At 42.9% G+C, this 20,667-nt stretch overlaps 1 protein-coding gene across 1 annotated transcript in view; it reads left to right on the top strand.

Moving 5' to 3' along the window:
- The window catches only part of LOC149209613 (beta-galactosidase), a 357,426-nt gene that overhangs the window by 277,198 nt on the left and 59,561 nt on the right, over positions 1–20,667 (top strand). The gene's annotated exons all lie outside the window — the stretch shown is intronic.

The following is a 20,667-nucleotide window of genomic DNA, read 5'->3' as shown; positions in this document are numbered from 1 at the left end:
TCAAAGCAAAGTTCAACATAGCCCTATGAAAAATTAACAAGAAGGAGAGTGAAGGTCTAAGAGAAGAAAGAAGGAAGAAATATCTTGGGTTTGGGTTCTGTCTTTCTCACACGTGCGAAGTTCTAGGGTTTTTGGTGCTGCAAAAGGAGGCCAAAATTGTAGGTCTGAGTTGCAGTAGGACAAAATGCGAAATCTTGTAGTTGAAAGGGAGAAAACCCTATACTAACCTCGTTGACCTTGGGAGAGCTGTCTTGCTCTAGGAAGGTCTCAGGAGGAGACTGGATAAGCGTTTCCAGAGAAGCTGCAAGGCCAAAATTGCAAGGTCAAAGTTGCAGTATTGAAGCTGATTGGTGCAGAATTAAACAAGGACTTAAGGAAGGGATGACTTGGTACTAGGAAAAGGATTTGGTCTAGGGTTTGGGTTTTTGTATCTCATTTGAAGCAGATTCTAAGAAGAGAAGAGCTTCCATATTTTACCCTTGGAGGGGTTTTTCCCTGGCTGAGAGCCTAATATTTGTGTCTTCTTTTGTTGTAGTTTATGTTCTTGATGTTTGTTTGATGAAAGATCTAACTAAAAGAACCCAAGAAAGATAAGTTCACAAGCAAATATTAAGGTTAAGGAAAATAAGATTAATAAGTTGCCACTATCCATTTTCCAACTGAAGTCACAAGATAACATGTTGGTCATGTTGGATCCGATGATATTCAATTTCCCTATGGACAGAATAAGCTATAATCATCTCTACATTAATCAATTTGGAAAAGTACTGTTGATGATGAAGATACTTTAATTGATGTAAAGGGATGTAAAAGACTAATGGAAAGAACCTTATTACAAAGGAAGATCGAGAAAGAATTTGGCTCCACAACATCCAGGAAGGTCGAAGCTCAGATATGATATGATACGATGATAAGAGATAAGAGCCCTTGCATATACTCATTAGAGAAATTTTGAGGTAAAAAATGGGCCTCAAAACAAAAATGTACAGCCAAAATTAACTTTATGAGAACCAATAGGATTCAAGATGATGATGTTAACCATGGGGGATGATTCATCATTTTTGGAGTAAAAATGTAAAATGATTAACGCTCCCTCTTAGCGAGGATTGTGATCTAGTAATACTCCATCACTGAGCATCACCCTGATCATACGGCACCGGTACCTGTGCTAATGCTAGGCCTACCTGCCCAACATCCTCTGCACTGCTGCATCCTGTACTGCTACCCATGGCCCTACCATTGTCACTGCTACATCTGTACGACAACTCCCTCTGCATCTGTGCTGCTGCTGGTCCTTCCTCCCAACACTACATTTGCACTGCAGTTCTCTCACATCATGCTGCATCGTGCTTCGCATAGCACTACCACTGCTACTGCTGCACTGCAACTCAGTTACTGAGAAGTAAGTAACTGATCTACCCAACTACTGACATCCTTGTCAGGCTAGAAACCTCCTGATGCTGAAGCTCTCACTGCTGCTATCTTGTGCTCCCTCTACTGCCTTTGCGCTGGTGCAACATCTCTGTGCCTTCCTGCACTGCTGCAACCACCTCTCTGCCTTCTTGCACTGCTGCAACCTCCTATGTGCCTCTCACACTGCTACAACCCTCTCTGTGCTTCCAGGGACTACTGCACTCTAGCACTCTCTGCCTCTCCATCTGCATCTGCTTCTACTGACATTTGCCATCCTGCTGTTGATTTGGAGTAGCATCGGATGTGCTCCAACCACGAAATTTGGTGGAGAGGTTGGGGCACATGAGATCTCCAATACCCAGAAAGGGTTTGGGCAAATTCTAAACAGTTCAGGAGATATTAAAATAATTAATATTTTTAATGGAGTCCTTACGTCTAAACTTAGGGAAAATAAAATATTAATGTGTATTAATATGAAACTGTGTTAGAATGGTCCAAAAGACATGGATCAAGCCAAATCTAATATTAGCCGTTGATTAGGGACTTAATCTCGGGCGTTGATATGTCAACAGGAAAAGTATAAGAGGAGGCTTGAGGGTCACTTGGAGAACACACCAAAGTGATCAATCATTCTATTCTCTAGAGTAGGGTTTGCTAAGAGAGATAGAATTAGTGATCGAGAGTTGCAGTTGAGGGGCATTGAGTACAGAGAGACAGAGAGGCAGAGATAGTGCCGGGATAGCAGCGCAGTAGCGGAGGAGAGTGACGCAGAGCCAGCCAGGGCTCACATAGGGCCACGTAGAGGCAGCGAGGAGCTGTGCAGAGCCTCAGAGAGTCCAGCATTGCTAACGCAGAGGGCCAAAGGGCTGACGTAGGGCCATGTAGAGGTAGCGAGGAGCTGCGCAGAGCCTCAGAGAGGCCAACATTGCTAATGCAGAGGGCCAGGCGGCTGACGTAGGGCCTCCTAAGGCTGACACAGACTCATTTGGGGTGATGCAGGGCCAGCGCTCGACAGAGAGCGGCTGACACAATCTAGAGAGAGGCTGATGCTGGGGTTTCTGGGGCAGATTGGTGTTGAGGAGCTGCTGGAAGGATTATCCATAGTTTAAGACAGGAGATTTGTCTCTACTGAGAGGTATTACTGCCAAGGAAATTCTCTGTGGGGTAGGCCAGTTTCGACACCTAGATTGTACTTTGATATTGCTTAATAAGAAAACCCTCAGATAGTTGCACGGGTTTTCCCACATTGGGTTTTTCCGGGGACATTGGTCAAAAAATAATGGTGTCATATGGTATGATTGTTTCTGTTTCCTTTAATTGTTGATATGTAATATGTTGAGCATGCACTAGTGTTTATTTTCAGTATTTACATTGTAAATAACTTGTTAAGTAAAATAACAAGTAGGTAGGAATAAATCAGATAAAGTGCATGGAGGGTTTCTAACTAAGTGGACTTAGAAACTTCAATACCTGCTACTGTCACTTTGGGGCTCCCGTAGCTGGATATGATCCAAGAGTTTCAGTACCTCAAGGATCTTGCCCCATATCTCCTGTAGTCCTCTTGCCTACAGCTCGATGTCTCCCCACCTCTTCTCTAGAGGTACATGAGCACTCATGGCACAATCGTCATCATCCTCTACCTCCTTTTCTGCCTTCGTTGGCGCTGCCTTGGAGTCAGATGCCTCTCCCTTATTCTTCTTCCTCGGACACTGGTTTGCATAATGGCCCAGTTCCCCACAGTTGAAGCACTTTATCTTGGAGAGGTCCTTTTTCTTCCTCTTCCCCTGCTGCCTCGCAGATGCCAGAGCTGCATCCTCTTCCTCCTCTTTCTTGACCCGGGCTCCTTTGCTGCTACTTCTCGTCTTGGTCAGCCGTTTGATCTCTTCTTGGCGAAGAGCTGCCCATAGTTCTTCCCAATCTAGAAGATGTTCTCTGCCCAAAATGCTTTGGACAAATGTCTCCCACTCCTCGGAGATTGTGTTCAGGGCGGTCCTCACCATTAACTCCTGATCCGACGTGGCCCCTATGGAAGTCAATTGGTCCCGAATCTCCTTCAATCTGCTAAGGAAGTGATCTATTTGCTCCCCTTCTGCATCTGATACAACCACAACTGATTTTGAAGTAGCATCTTCCTCTGCACAGAAGTGCCCTGATATAATGCCATCAAGGTGTCCCACATTTCCTTTGTCGTATTCTTCTCGACAATATTTTGGACCACATGATCCTTGACCCCATCAAGGATTATGCATTTTGCCTTGGCCATTGCATCCTCATACTTTTCATTATGAGTTGGGTCGACTGGGATAGCCACAGTTCTCAAGGTGAAGGCCTTGATGTGATGTTTATCTAGCACTGACAGGATCTTGGCCTTCTAGATGACAAGTTGGACGCCTTGTCCAGCGTGTGCTGATCCCTCAGTCCATTCATGGCCATCTCTTTGCTCTTCTTTTCAACTCCTCTGAGTCTCTACTTCCCTCCTGGAAGTTTGTTCTTCGACTCCTTCTGAGTCTCGATTTCCCTCTTGGAAATCCGCCTGCCAACTGTTGAGTCGCATCTCTTCGATCTCCTATGCTTCTGCAACACTGATCTGGATTTCTTGGCTAGAAATCCGCCTAGGTAGCGACTCCCTCTACCTTGGTTTTGCCCTGTTAGGTATTGTTCTGTCTCGGCAGCAACAACACCCCACCAGCTTCACTCCCCACAATCTGCCCACAACTTCCTATGCCCCAGCAACTGAAGAATTGAGCCTCTAGGCTCTGTGCAATCCCGGGAAGGCTGATTTGCTCCCTTGGCCAACTGTGTCAACCCTCCTGGTCTCTGCGTGGCTCTTCGTGAGCCTCTTCTGCCTTCTTTTGCCTCTGCGCTGGCCTCTCTCTGGCTCGAACTGATGACGCAGGCCCTCTACGTCAACCCTTCTCTGTTGCTTTCTACTTAGGAACAACTTCTGTCACTCGGGACAACTGTTTCTACTGCAAATTCTCTGATTCAGCTGATGCCTTCAGCTCTCCTATGATCTGCAATGCTCTGATACCATGTTGGAATTTCTAAGTCTAACACGTCATAAATTCTTCCTACATTATCTGGTTTATTTCACCTACTTGTTTATTCCATAACAAGTTATTTAACCATATAAATACTGAAAGTAAACACAAATGCAGTGTCAACCATCTATAGTTGAACAACTGAAAATAACAGACAAACAGACAGGGGACACCATTATTTTTTGACAATCGTCCCTAGAAAATCACAACTTGGGAAAACCGGTGCAATAGTTCTAGGGTTTTTATTATTAAGCAACTTTCTTGAGTACAAGTAGGGTGCCAAACTGGCTCACCCAACAGAGATATCTATTTGGCAGTAATACCTCTATTTGGACGTAGATATTCGGCAAGTCTGCTCCATGAAAAACCTTCCAACACTCCTTTGAGGCTTTGCGTTAGCCCTCTTGGCCTCTGCGTCACTCTGAAACCCCTTGCGTCAGCCCTCTGTTGCTTTGCGCTGGCTCTCTAGCCCTCCGCGTCACCCATGCAAGCCCTACTAGCCTCTATGTAGTCTCTCTGGGCGTGGCTCCTGCTGTCTCTGCATAGCCTCCTTAGTCACTGCGATGGCACTCCAGTACTATCTCTGTCTCTCTGCTATGCACTCACTGCCCTTCGCTGCAGCTCAGATCATTTGTTTGAATTTTCTCAGCAAACCCCGCTCCAAAAAATCGAACTGACTGATCAATCTTGGTTTATCTCCAATTGACCCTCAAGCCTCCTTTTATACCTTTTTTTTGTTGAGTCTTCAACGGCCGAGATTACATCTCTAATCAACAGCTAAGATTAGATTTGGCTTGATCCATGTCATTTAGAACATTCTAACCCAGTTTTATATTAATACCCATTAATATTTTTATTTTCCTAAGTTTAGACTTGGGAACCCATTAAAAATATTAATTATTTTAATATCTCCTTCACCGAGCAGAATTTCCTCAAACCATTTTTGGGTCTTGGAGATTTCATGTGCTTTAGCCCCTCCACCAATTTTCATGGCTAGAGCACATCTAATGCTACCTGAAATCAACACTGGGAGATTCTATGGGGTAGATTGGGAGCAGATCAGTAGATTCTGAGCTAGGATAGGGTGACGCAGCTTCTTGAGGAGTGACGCAGTTCCCGAGCAGTGCTTGGAGCAGCTTTTGTTGTCCAGCATAGGGAACATCCAGAGTCGCTGTGGGGTTGGATCATCCGGTTGCTGATTTACCAAAATATATGTCTCCGAATAGAGGTATCACTGCCGAGGATATTCTCTGTTGGTTGAGCCATTTCTGGCACTCTAGTTGTATTCACGAAATCTACTTAATAATACAAACCCTCTATATGCTGCACCGGTTTTTCGGGGACGATTATCCAAAAATAACGGTGTTCCTTGTGTTATTATCTCAGTTTATTTTAGTGCATGATCTGTATATTTGTGAAGGTTGCAATAGTGTTTACTTCGATGTTTGTGCAATTAAATAACTTGTTAATGTAAAGAACAAGTAGGAGATTGTAAACTAGTAATTGCAGTAGGGGTTTCTGTTAAATTATGGTATGATCTATGCTTAGAGTTGTTTACTTCTTTTCTTTTTATTAGCCACAAATTAGCAATCACATATACATTAAGTAAAGTGCAGATAGAACATTAAACGATCAATAGAAAACAATCCAAGACAAGAGGCACAAGATGTGGTGGCTAGCTAAGGACAAACCCCAATGTAGGGGAACCCTTTGATCAAATCTTCTTTTATCTTCAATTGTTCAGCAGAGAGAAATAGTACAAAATCAGAATTTTGTAATTTTATATCAGCAACAGCGAACCCTAGATCAGCAAAGTCAAACTTGGTCAAATGAATTGAAATTGACCTCCAATATGCTTGGTCAATTTCCGGTCAACTAGCCCTCGAATAGCCTAAAGAAACAACCCTTGAACAATCTCAAAAACACAGTCAAACTATTGTTGACTAAAGTCAACCTGTTGCCCAAAACTAGGGCAGTCAATGTTGGTCAAACCTGTGGACGGATTGCCTCGATTTTTGTGCCAAAATTTGTGGTCTGCCTACGAGAGGCAGCCACACCAAAACTGCACCCTTGATGAGTCAATGCTTGGTCAACGCAGGTCAAAGAGACCTTCAGCAATTTCTACGTCCTTCTTTTAGCGTCCTCCTTGCCCTAATGCATACTCCTTACCACGTGTGAGCTGCTCCTTGTATAACCCAAAGCTATGGAGAGAGAGAGAAGAATGAGTGAGATGAGATGATGAGAAAATGAATCAACCTCTCTTGTATTTATATGATTCACTAGGCATGTGTGCCAGACATTTAACTGCTGGCTGACCTTGACAATTTATCAAGTTACAAGTAATTACAAATAAATTCATATCTCCATAAATACTTGTTGGAATCAGATGATCTTTAGATCAATCTTGGACCTCTTGACAAGAGGAATCTAGGAAAATATCAGTTGCCATAAATGGGGTGACCCACATGGAGTTTGGCCCTAGTTGCCAATTTTAACACTCCCTCTCAACTAGGGAGAACTCCATCTGCAATCCGTTTGACTGTCGCTACTATCCTAGCCATCAAATGCACTGCCCTGCACTGCTGGGCCCTGCTCAGCTCTGCTTTGCCCAAACTATGAAGAAGAAGAAATGATTGAGGATGTATCATACCATCCTCCACTGATATGAAGTCAGTCTCAGAGTGTGTCATACCACTCCCACTGATCCCAGATCAGTATCATTGGTCCTAGATCAATGGAGGTCATCTTAGCATAGGGGGTACGGTAGATACAACGATGCGTCCATCGATAGTACTACTAATGGTCCCTAACCCCATTTCCCTACTCATTGATCAGATGAGAGGTACCTCCCATGAGTCGCAGATTGCATGGGTAGGATGCCTTGATAGGAGAACTAATCATCTTGTCCACAGGAGAACGAATCTTCCTGTCCAATAGTTGCCACAGGAGAACTAATCATCTTGGCCCATAGGAGAACTAATGGGCCAGGAGAACTAATCGTCCTGTTCCACAATCGCCACGGAGAACTAATCATCCTGGCCCACAGGAGAACTAATCATCTTATCCTACAGTTGCCACGGGGTGTCATAGGGGAAGGTTGAACCTTTCACCCTGTAAATAGTGCACCACCAGGGGATGGTGAGTCGCCCTGTTGTCGCATGTCGTTCCAAGAAGTACCCCTCGCCCCCCTGGAGCTCCCAGAGCTCAATACATTATACTCGACCCTCATAAGAGGGTCTCTGAATGACACCAAGTCGTTCTCGGAAAGTCAAGAATTTGACCTTTCCCAGGGGCTTCGTCAAAATGTCGGCGACCTGTTCATCTGTACCGATATGTTGGAGCCTTATTGCTCCTCGCTACACCATATCCCGAATATAGTGGTACTTGATATCAATATGCTTGGAGCGATCGTGAAATACGAGATTCTCTGAGAAACGAATCCTGCTCTAGTTGTCACACAGGATCACAGTGGTATCCAATGTAAATCCAAATAGCTCATTGAAGAGCTTTCGCAACCAGACCGCCTCACAAGAGGCCATACTAGCAGCAATGTACTCTGCCTCAGCGGTGCTCAAAGCCACTGACTTCTACTTCCTGCTCATCCAGGATATCTAGGTAGATCCCAAAGAGAAACAACACCCAAAAGTGCTCTTTCAGTCCACCACACTGCTTGCCCAATCAGCATCGGTATATCCATGTAGTCTCACATCTCCGACAGTGTATCTCAACCCATGAGTGATTGTGCCACGAAGCTATCTCAACAGATTCTTGGCACCAATCCAATGTGAGTGGTGAGACTCAACCATATGTTGACTCAACGTGTTGACTGCAAAACATATATCCAAACGAGAGTTCACCTAGAACATCAATGCTTTGATGAGTTGACGATACTCGGTAGCATTTCGTAAAACGGGTCCGGCAACACTACCGCTTAATTTCTTGAAGTCAAGCTCCATTGGGGTAGTCACGGGCTTGCAGTCCACCATACCGAATCTCTCCAATATCTTCACCACATATTTTCCATGATATAGGAAAATCTCCCCTAGCTTCTGCCAGACTTCTAGTCCTAGGAAATAGTGCATTAGTCCTAGGTCCTTCATCTCAAATTCAAAAGCCAACTCCCTCTTACACTTGTGAGTGAGAGAGTCTGCACCTGTTAGAAAGAGGTCATCAACGTATAGCACCAGTATGAGAGGATTGTCATCTTCAACCTTAAAGTAAAGGTTAGGGTCGACTTCACTCCTAGTGCATCCCAACTTCATCAAGTAGCTATCAATCCTCTGATACCATGCTCGAGGTGCTTACTTCAGCCCATAGAGGGCCTTCGTCAACCTGCACACATGAGATTCTCGATCATGAATCTCAAATCCTTCGGGTTGCTCCACATAGACCTCCTCTTTTGATCGAACCATGCCAGAACACGGTATTGACATCCATCTGATGTAGGTTCCATCCTTGCGAAGCAGGAAGGGCTATGATCAAGTAGATGGTGGTATATCGGGCAACAGGTGCAAATATCTCGTCATAGTCTATACCTTCCTTCTGAGAGAAGCCACGAGCGACAAAACGAGCCTTATACTTTTCTGCACTTCCATCAACTGCATGCTTTATCTTGTAAAGCCATTTTGTAGTGACAACTGCTTTGTCCTAGGGTCTGGGGACCACATCCCAGACATCGTTTTTCGTGATGGACTCATATTCCTCAGTGCTAGCATCCTTCCATACTTGATGCTTGACAGCTTCTACGAATGACAAAGGCTCATTTTGGATGATCGTGCTCGTGATGGTCAAGTATTCCTGATACCTGGTCGGCGTCTTACTTTCCCAGAAGGTTCCCCTGGGTGCAACGTGCCCTTCAGCATCATCAAGTGTCCCCCTAAGTCATGAAGGCCTCTTCCTAGAAGAGGAAGGCTCTTGCGGAGGGGGATCAATGGGATCCATAGGTTTTTTCACATCGGGCATCGTCTCATCTTCCTTTTCCTTTGATTCCCTGGTGTCAGCTTCTTTAGATCCCCTTTGAGTAGGAAGATTGTCAACTTTTCTAAGAGCCATATCTTCATCAAAGGTGACATCATGCCTAATCTCAATTTCCCTTTGACCAGCCACATAGATTCTATAGCCCTTAGTGTTTTCGCTATAGCCCACAAAGATTCCTTTCTTTCCAGATGCACCCAATTTATTTCTCTCCTCCTTCAGTACATGAAAATATACCGGACTTCCAAAAATTTTAAAATGAGATACGTCAGGTTTCTTACTAATGAACATCTCTTCGGGAGTCTTGGAACCCAATACTTGATGAGGGCATCGGTTTTGCACATATATGGCGGTATTCGCAGCTTCGGCCCATAGAAACTTTGGAAGTCTTTGATCATGGAGCATAGCACGAACAGCTTCCACAATCGTACGATTCTTCCTTTCCGCCACACCACTCTGCTCAGAAGTATATGGTGTTGTAGTCTCCCTCTTAATGCCAGCCTCTTTGCAAAAGTCATGGAACTCATTGCATTTATACTCAGTCCCATTATCAGTGCTTAAGATCTTGATCTTCTTTTCGGTTTGATTCTCGATCAAGGCTTTGAAGTGACGAAACCAAGTGAACACTTAATCCTTCTTTTTCAAGAAGTATATCCAGGTCTTGTGAGAATAATCATCTGTAAAAGTGAGGTAATATAAATATCCTCCCAAAGAGTTCACATGCATCATACCAGATATGTTTGAGTGAACCAACTGCAATATATTGGAGGTTCTACTTTGGCTTGAGGGGAATGGTCCCCTTTTGAGCTACCCTTCAGCGCATCCAGGACATACACCTTCTTCCTCTACTTGGAACTCGAGCATCCCTGTCACCATTTGTCTTGCATTGGGTAGAGCTTTATAATGAAGGTGAGCAAACCTCTGATGCCATAGTTCGGACTGAAGTGATGTGTCACAAGACATGACACCCAACAGACTTCCTCTGACCTGATATAATGAATCAACTCAAAACCCAAGAGTGAAAGCTTCCTTAAAATCCTTTTTCCATACACGTACCTTGCCATCAATGAAGGTCACCTTGGAGCCTTTGTCCTCCATTGCCGAAATGGACACCATGTTCTTTTTGAGATCAGGTACATATAGGACTTCTTGCAAATGAATTGTATTACCCTAATTCAATTGAAGAGTGACATTCCGTACGCCTTTCACGGAATATTTTGCATTGTCCCCAAGAACAATTTCTAGGTTGGTCTCCTTTTCTATCAGATTGGAGAGAGCTTCTTTGTAGCCAGTGAAGTGCCTTGAGGCACCACTATCAATAAGCCAATTCCCCAGTGAGTTTGGGGGAGCAGTGGTAGAGAGGGCCGCTGGTAGACAATATTCATCTTGCTTATTGTTAACAACATTAGATTCATACCTGGAGTTTCTTGCCTTCTTGAAGGGTTGTCCTCTTCCTTGATTTCCGACATTTCTTTTACCTCTGCCATTGGACCTGCCATTCCTTTGATTGCCTTGAGAGTGATTTTGGTCATCGTTATGGTGTGAGTCCCTTTTATCAGGGCACTCCCTGACATAGTGGCCCATTTTGTTGCAATTGTAACATCGACCTTTTCTTCCACCCTTTGGTCCAGCCTTTCCTTTGGATTTAGGCCCAGAATTGTTTCTTCTTTTAGCATGAGAAGAAAAGGCAGAGGGATGGCCTTTAAGTGCAGGATTTCTTGCTCTTCCATCCTTGTCTCTTCTTGAATACATCTAGCCATCAATTCCTGAAATCCTTGGATGAAATTATTGTTGAGAAGAGTAGTCTTGAATATATACCATTCAGGTGGCAGTCCTCCAAGAGTTGTGATAGTCATTTCCCCATCAGGAATTACTTCCCCAATAGATAGGAGATCATTCTTGATCTCGGTGATCCTTAAGAAATATGCTTGCATACTCTCATCTTTTCCCTTCTTAATTTCCTTCAGCTTATTTCTAAGGAACAAAACTTGATTTGCATCATTAACTTTAAATAAACTCACCAGTCTATCGTAGATTTCCTTAGAGGTTGTTAGCTCGGAAACATAGGCCACCAGGTGCTTGTCGATAGAGTCCCGGATGATCTTCCTTGCTTTGACTTCTCCCTTGGACCACTTGCTTTTGGCAGCAGTGGATGCATTTGATGGAGGCGCAACAATATTGCCTCTCACATGGTCCAACACTCCCTGATATTCTAAAGTCAGATCGAGAGACATCTTCCATCCGTGATAGTTAGACTTCTCACAGAGCTTGTCTTCGGCGAGAAAGAGTGTTGAGGACCCCATGAAGTTTTTAGGATAGCCTTGCCAACCTTCTCTTCGGTAATTGCTCTTGCTTGGGCTTTGTCTTCACCTCAGCTCTGATACCATGTTAAATTATGGTATGTTCTATGTTTAAAGCAGTTTACTTCTTTTCTTCTTATTAGCCACAGATTAGCAATCACATATACATTAAGTAAAGTGCAGATAGAACATTAAACGATCAACAGAAAACAAGCCAAGACAATAGACACAAGATGTGGTGGCTAGCTAGGGACAAACCCTAATGCAGGGAAACCCTTTGATCAAATCTTCTTTTATCTTCAATAGTTCAGTAGAGAGAAATAGTACAAAATCAGAATTTTGTAATTTTATATCAGCGACAACAAACCCTAGATCAAAAGTCAAACTTGGTCAAACGAGTTGAAATTGACCTCCAATATGCTTGGTCAATTTCCGGTCAACTAGCCCTCGAACAGCCTGAAGAAACAACCCTTGAACAACCTCAAAAACACAGTCAAACTGTTGTTGATTGAAGTCAACCTACTGCCCAAAACTAGGGCAGTCAACGCTCGTCAAACCTGTGGACAGATTGCCTCGATTTTTGTACCATAATCTGTTGCCTGCCTAGGAGAGGCAACCACACCAAAACCGCACCCTTGATGAGTCAATGCTTGGTCAACACAGGTCAAAGAGACCTTCAACAATTTTTGCGTCCTCCTTTCATCGTCCTCCTTGCCGTAATGCATCCTCCTTCCCACGTGTGAGCTGCTCCTTGTATAACCCAAAGCTAAGGAGAGAGCTGGCCGACCTTGACAATTTATTAAGTAAATACAAATAAATTAATATCTCCATAAATACTTGTCAGAATCGAATGATCTTTAGATCAATCCTACACCTCTCGACAAGACGAATCTAGGAAAAATATCAGCTACCATAAATGAGGTGACCCACATGGAGTTTGGCCCTAGTTGCCAATTTTAACAGTTTCTGATGTATTATATTTAGGGATTTTCACATGGTATCAGAGGGATTGTAGATCAGAGGCAACTGAAGACACTAGTCGATAAAATCTGAGAAATTGCAACAGAGAAGCAGCTGTCCCGAGAGACAACGCTGTTCTAGAGCTGAAGAGGCAAAAGGAGTGACACAGTGCAGAGAGTGTGACGCAGAGGCTCACGCAGTGCATGCGTCAACATTCTAAGCTAGGAGAGGAAGACGCAGTAGCTGGGAGGAGCCCACGTAGTAGTTGCGTTAGCCATCAAGGCCAGCGCAGAGGTAGAGGAGGGCAGATCAAGCTCACGCAGAGCCACGTCATCTTTCTGAGCTAGGAAGGATTGACGCAGTTGGCCGGGAGGAGCAAATTGAGCCCACACAGAGATTGCATAGAGCCTGAAGGGCTCAGATTCTTCGAGTTGCCGGGGCTAAGTGAGCTGTGCAGATTTTGATTTATGGAGCTGGTGGGACGCTATGTTTGTCAGTGCAGAACAGTGTCTAAGGACACTGAACCAAGGTAGAGGGAGGCACTACCTCGATAGATTTCTAGCCCATAAATCTAGATCCGGGTTTGTAGCGGCAAAGGAGGATTGGAGAGGAGTGATTCGATAGTTGGTCGGAGGATTTTCGAGAGGGAAATCAGGTCTCAGAGGGAGTCTAGAGAAGAGGAGCAGAGATGGCAGTGAACAGATTGAGGGATTTGGACAAATTGGACGGGGATTCCAATTTTGTCATCTTGAAGGCCAGGATCATAGCAATCCTGGATAAACATCGCATCAAGGACTATGCCTTGAAAACAATAGCTGTCCCAGTTGACTGTAATGCAAATGAGAAGTATGAGGAGGTCGAGGCGAAGGCGAAATGCATGATCCTAGACGGGGTCAAGGATCATGTCATACCACATATTGTTGAGAAGAACACATTGAAGGAGATGTGGGACACCTTGACCACCATATACCAGGGCTCTTCCTTGCAGCAGAAGATGTTATTGGAGAATCAACTGAGGTTATATCAGATGCAAAAAGGAGAGGAGATAGATCCATTCCTTCTCAGGTTGCAAGGAATTCGCGACCAACTTACTTTCGTGGGGTCTACACCAGATCCAAATTTCATGGTCAAGACTGCCTTGAATGCAGTCTCCGAGTAGTGAGAGGCATTTGTCCAAAGCATTTTGGGCAGAGTGACTCTCCTCAGTTGGGAGGAGATGTGGGCAGCTCTTTGACAGGAAGAGCTCAAGAGATTGACCAAGGCGAGTAGTAGCGGTAAGGGAGTTTGAATCAAGAAAGAGGAGGATGCAGCTCTCACATCAGCGGGACAACAAGGAGTACAAAAGAGGAAGAAGAAAGACATCTCCAAGGTCAAGTGCTTCAATTGTGGGGAGCTGGGACATTATGCCTCTTAGTGCCCTAGGAAGAAAGGCAAGGGAGAAACTTCCGACTCAAGGGTTGCTCCAGCAAAGGCAGAGAAGGATGTCGAGACTGATGATAATTATGCCATGAATGCTCATGCGCCTCTAGAGAAGAGGTGGGTAGACAAAGAGTTGTAGTCGAGAGGACTACAAAAGAGGGGCAAGATCCTTGAGGTGCCCAAACTCTTGGATCACATCCGGCTATGAGAGCCTTTAACGATAATGGCATGATGACAGGTGTCGGGTGGAGCAAGGTGTGATGGAGCGACAAGGTAGTGCTAGAGTGCAGAGGACTGTAGCAGCGCAGTGGAGGTTGCAGCAGTGCGAGAGGCACAAAAGAGGTTGCAATAGTGCGAGAGGCACAGAAGAGGTTGTAGCAGCGCAGTGGCAACAGAGGGAGCACAGATAGCAATAGAGGTAGCTTCAGCATCACAAGCAATGTTGCACGAAGCAGGGGCGAAGCGGAAGCGTTTTTTGGAAGCGGGGACGCGGAAGCGTCATTTTCCAAAAATCTAGGAAGCGAAGCGTCCGCGGAAGCGTCTGCTATATATATATATTTTTATATTTTTTTGCATTTATACTCAAAACAAACATCCCAAATACCAAATTAATTGTAGAAGACATGAAAACATGCATATTTTTGCATAAATCAAGATAGATATAACATCCATTGTACATTAATGATTAATTATTCGAGCATCAACCATTTAGATGCATCAACCATCTAGAATCTAGATTCTTCTCCTCTTGTGTAGCTTTTGCCTCTACCTCGATTGTCTAGGGATATTAGTCAACATTGCCCAATTTTGATCAAACTACCTAATTCAAGACTTAAAATATGGTAGAAAAAGCTTAACATGCTTGATCGATGATTTTGACTTGATTGAAAGGTAATTTTTTGCTAAGGGTGTGCCGCGTGACAAAGGACTTCAACAATTAACACCACCAACACTAGGGTACATATAGGGCTTGGTGCTCTTGCTTAAATGCTAATCGCATACCTTCATACTTGATATAATCTAATGAAATGCCACAATCCCATTGATCCTGAATTCCTGAAAACTGTTAAGTCTGCTGAATTTTGAATAGGATATGAAATTCTATTTTCTCCATATGAAGTCCAATGACGCTGGAACCACTCTCAAACATCCTGAGTCATTTCATGGTAATGTTAAAAATTTAAGTAAAAGGATGAAAATGAAAAATAAAGGAGAATGTTACTTTTACTTTAAGAATTTAACATTACCATGAAAGAGCATCTGCTATATATATATATATTTTTTTTTGCCTTCATTCGTCACCCTAACCCAAGGTGAACCCACCCCCAACAAGCAAACTCACCTAAAATTAAAAAAAAAAAATGAAAAAAAAAACGATTTTCTAAACGCTTTTCCGAAAGCGTACGGGAAGCATACGCTTCCTCCTCCGAAGCGCCGTACGAAGCGCGCTTCGGAAGCGGCGCTTCCGTACCACGCTTCCGTATTTCCAGGAAGCAGCAAAAAATTCGGAAGCGGCGCTTTCGAATTCGGAAGCGCCGCTTTTGACCAAGCTTCCTAGGCGCTTCCATACGGGACGTGCTTCGGGGCTTGGAACCGTGGGGGGGGGGGGGGGGGGGGTCGCTTCGTGCAACTATGCTCATAAGGCTTCCAGATTGACCAAGATGTCAGTGCTTGGGGGAAGTGAGTTACTTACTTCTTGGTAACTGAGTTGCAGTGTGGTAGTTAGCAGTGGCAGTGCTATGGGCAGCATGAGGCAACATTTTGAGAGGGAGTTGCAGTACAAATGTAGCAGTGGCAGTGGCAGTGTCATGGGAAACACTACAGGAAGCAACAATGCAATGGATGTGGGGCAACAGGCCAAGCATCAACACAGAGGACCGATGTAGAGGATCAATGTGATACTTCTATGGTAAAGCATTGCTAGAGCACATTCCTTGCTAAGAGGGAGTGTTGATTTTGGGTAGCATCGGATGTGATCTAGCCATGAAATTTGGTGGAGGGGCTAAGGCACATGAGATCTCCAAGACCCATAAATCGTTTGGAGAAATTCCACCCGGATGAAGAGGTATTAAAATAATTAATAATTTTAATGAGTTTCTAAGTCTAAAATTAGGAAAATAAAAATATTAATGTGTATTAATATAATATGGGTGAGAAAGTTCTAAGTGACGAGGATCAAGCCAGTTCTAATCTTAGCTGTTAATTAGGGACTTAATCTCGGTCGTTGAATCGTCAATAGGAAAAGTATAAGAGGAGGCTTGAGGGTCAGTTGGAGACACACCAAAAGAGAGATCAAGAATTTGATTTTTTGGGGCAAGGTTTTCTGAGGAAATCGAGTTAGTGATCAGTTGCAGTGAGGGGCACTTCAGCAAGGGATTTCCATCCAAGCCTGAAGAATACATAGTAGAGAGGCAATGAAGTGCTGGGAGAGACAGCGCAGGCCCTAGAAGGGCTGACGTAGAGGCTGTAGGAGCTGACGCAGAGGGCCGTAGAAGCTGATGTAGAAGCCGTAGAGGCTGACGCAAAAGTCGTAGAGGGCTTTAGAGGCAGAGTTGGGAGATTCTATTGGGCAAAACTAGGAGTAGATCAACAGATTCTGAGTTGAGATAGGGTGACACAACTTTTCGAGGAGTGATGCAGTTCCTGAGCAGTGCTTGGAGCAGCTTTCACTGTCCAACATAGGGAACAACAGAAGTCGCTATGGGGTTTGAGCATCCGGTTGCTGATTTGCCAGAATATCTGTCTTCGGATAGAGCTAATACTGTTGAGGATATTCTCTGTTGGGTGAGCCATTTCTGGCACCCTAGTTGTATTCACGAAATCTGCTTAATAATACAAAACCTTTATATGTTGCACCGGTTTTCCAGAATTGGGTTTCTCCGGGGACGATTGTCCAAAAATAATGGTGTCCCTTATGTTATTGTCTCAGTTTATTTCAGTGCATGATCTATGTATTTGTGAAGGCTGCAATAGTGTTTACTTCAATGTTTATGCAATTAAATAACTTGTTAATGTAAAGAACAAGTAGGAGATTGTAAACCAGTAATTGCAGTAGGGGTTTTTGATGTATTAGATTCAAGAATTTTTCCATTGGTGGGCCCGAAGGGTTTAAGGGGAGTTTAATGGGTTCGACTGGGATCTCTTTCCATATTTCATCATTGAGATCAATTTCACACTGTTTTCTCTTGGTTTCGTTGCATTCTGACGATTTCCATAAAATGACGTTATTAGTAAGCATATTTTAATTAATTATGCTTAAGGTGTTGTTTAAGGCTGATTACTTGGAGAAACACGTTAGTGTAATAGCTCGTTGGAATTGGGGCGAAAAGATCTACAGGGCAAAACGATAAAAAGGGGCTTTGGGTGGTTGGTGTGACCACAAAGGCGAATTAAGCATTTTTCGGCATTAAAAGTGACTCTTCCATTGGTGGGCCTGAAGGGTTTAAGAGGAGTTTTATGGGTTCGACTGGGATCTCTTTCCATATTTCATCATTGAGATCAATTTCACACTGTTTGCTCTTGGTTTCGTTGCATTCTGACGATTTCCATAAAATGATGTTATTAGTAAGCATATTTTAATTAATTATGCTTAAGGTGTTGTTTAGGGCTGACTACTTGGAGAAACACCTTAGTGTAATAGTTCATTGGAATTGGGACGAAAAGATCTACAGGGCAAAACGATAAAAAGGGGCTTTGGGTGGCTGGTGTGACCACAAAGGCGAATTAAGCATTTTTCGGCATTAAAAGTGACTCTAATTAGTTTATAAAAGTTACTTTTTTGAATAAAGAAAGAAAAAGTGCTTTTAAATATTTAATTGGAAGGAAACAGTAAGTGAGTTATAAAAAAGGGAAATGAGGGAGCTCTCCTCATTCATTCGTGCATTTGTGAGTTTGGAGAAACAGCTCTTGGAGAGAGTAGAAGGAGAAGCTTAGGGTTTTGGAACCTTAGCCGCCATAGCAAACTTCGGTGTTGAAACTAGACACATCCTATTTTGGATTTGAGAGTGAAATCACCCAAATTTCATTGCTGAACTTCAATGGAGTAAAATATTTTCAGTGAATATTGAGTTATTAAGGTGTTATCAGTTGATTTTTTTCACTGATATTGTGTTCTCTACAAATCTTCCTTATAGTTGAAAACCATGGACAAATCTGGAAGCTTTTCATATGGGGAGAGAAGCTATTAGAGACAACAGACACCATACCCAAGGAAGAATGAGTTCCTCTGTCCTAAAGTCAAGATTTCTTACTGTGGTGGAACTAAAGTTTGAGGAAAGAGGCTAGCACGAGTTCCCTTAAGAGAAAAGAGAAAGGAATAATACTGAGGGATGAGTTCCTCAAGAGACAAGACTGCTGAATTCCCACACTCCTATGCTGGTTGAAATGCTTGATCCAGGGCTGAATTTCTGCTGATTGGGTCGATTTTCTCCTTTGTATTAGAGCCACAACACTCCTGAACGTAGGGCTGGACATATTCATCAAGGAATGGCTCGATTTATTGAAGTTTGACAGTAATGACACAACGTATCCCTTGCTGGAGATTACCCATCATTCTGGGCAGGCCATGAGCCCTTTTTTTTGCTGAGTGAAGGATGTATTGAGCTGAGAATGAGCTGGGCGGAGAGCGAGGTATATCTACAGATTTGCCTGGTCCCTTTTTCCACAGTCAAGGACAGCATTGTCATTTATTTGAGGCTGATATTTCTGAGGCTAAGTAGCTGGTTCGACTTCATCTTTGACTGGTATTTGAAGGCTGTCTACTTGTGGAAAATTCCCAGGTTTCTCTGTTTCCTCACTGTTTGTGTATTGTATACTGTGTATATGAGAAATAAATACAGAGAGCTGTTCCATTTTGTTTTCATCACTATATATCAGCTGTAAATGAATTTCAGAGTACTGAATAAAACAGTTTGGACCTTGGAAAATGGTATTTTGTTGCTTGTTGTCTACTGCGCTTATTTTGTTAAGTAAAAATCGTGAATGGTCGCCTACTACAGCAGAGTATAGACAAATTGTTTGATGAAAGTTATCACTGGACAAGTTAATATAAACTCAGATAACTCCTTTATAAAGACAAGAAATTTCTACAAGGGATCTTACAAGATGCCTCTTCCTAGGCAGGACCAGCTTGACAGGCAGGGCCGACTTGGCTTCTAGAGGTGATTTTGACCCAAATTATATTTTGAAAATTCTTTTTCTGTTTTTCTTACAAGGAGTACAAATAGAACTTTGACTCAATAAATCCTATGAGCATGAAGAACATGCTTTGACTATGAAAGTGATAACAATGATTCTTTTTCTTCTTTTTGCTTTTACAAAATACAAGTATACTGACAATTATGAAAACCGAACCTAGTTACATTTCCAACATGCTTGTATATATCTATATTTTCAGATCTGTCATACATTTTTCTGTGGGCTGTTTGGGTGTCTAGAGAAGGGTTTTATGAGAGCCTTTCAGCCCTCTATATCTCTTCTTGTAAATATAATTTTTTTTGAAGATAAAGGCTGTAGTTCATTCATATTGTGATAATTGTTTGCTGCTCTTTTACTTTAGTGGTTGCATCATATGCTGCTTGATGATGAGTTGGAAACAAAATGGTACACTTGTGAGCCTTTCATGCAGTCTAATGTATCAATGTGATTAATAGGATTAGTAATGCTCATCTATTACATGGTGACCTCTCCTTTGCAATTCGAGCTTCTTCTTCAAGTTATGCTTTGACTTCATTTGCCCAAAGGACAAAGTACTAGGGCTTGTTTATCTTCTTCTTTTCTTATAAAATCAATGATCAACTTCATTATACAAATCTGATTTTTTTAATTAGCATTATTAGGGAATGTTTATAATCTCATCAGGGAATCCCCCTTTATTAGGGTTTATGTTTACGTGATTAGACTTATCTTTAGAGTGCAGATCCAGGAGGTGATACAACATGTGATCATTAAGGGAGGGTATTAGATGTGAGAATTCCAACTTGTATTGCAGCAACTGGAAATTATTCTCCTAATTGTTAATTAATTTAACAATTTATTTGCCCACACAAACAACAAATAATTCTCTATTGCAATTTTCACCAAATTAAATTCTACGGAAGATAAACTAGGGACTGAGAAATATTCTAGCACGCACACATCAAAATTAATTCTGTTATTTTTGGACAATTGTCCCTAGAGAAACCCAATGCGGGAAACCGGTGCAGCGATTGAGGGTTTTATTATTATACTTCAACAGCAAACCTAAGTACAATAGTTTGGATGTCAAACTGACAATCCAATCTAAGAGAATCACCGAAAAACTTCTTGTGAGGATTTTTCCTCACCCCACAGCTGATTTCAGCTCCTGAAACTAGCCTCTCTACAATTCACAATTCCTTTTGTATCAGTTTTTGCACAGTGCTTGTGCAGGCCTTGCTGCTGCTGCCTTTGGGAGTTCCTGAAATTTGCAGCTCTGCTTCTCTCTAGCTCTAGAACTGATTCACTGATCCCCTGATCAAAATCCCGACCGCCAACTACTGAATTGACTGCTCCTCCAGCTAGATTGAACTGCTCTATTGTTG

This window comes from Pinus tabuliformis, chromosome 1_2 (genome assembly GCF_031772625.1).
Source record: "Pinus tabuliformis cultivar Carrire ecotype Pingquan chromosome 1_2, CPIR1, whole genome shotgun sequence".
Lineage (NCBI taxonomy): Eukaryota > Viridiplantae > Streptophyta > Pinopsida > Pinales > Pinaceae > Pinus > Pinus tabuliformis.
Note: the sequence above shows the minus strand (reverse complement) of the source record. Positions and strands in the feature narration are given on the sequence as shown.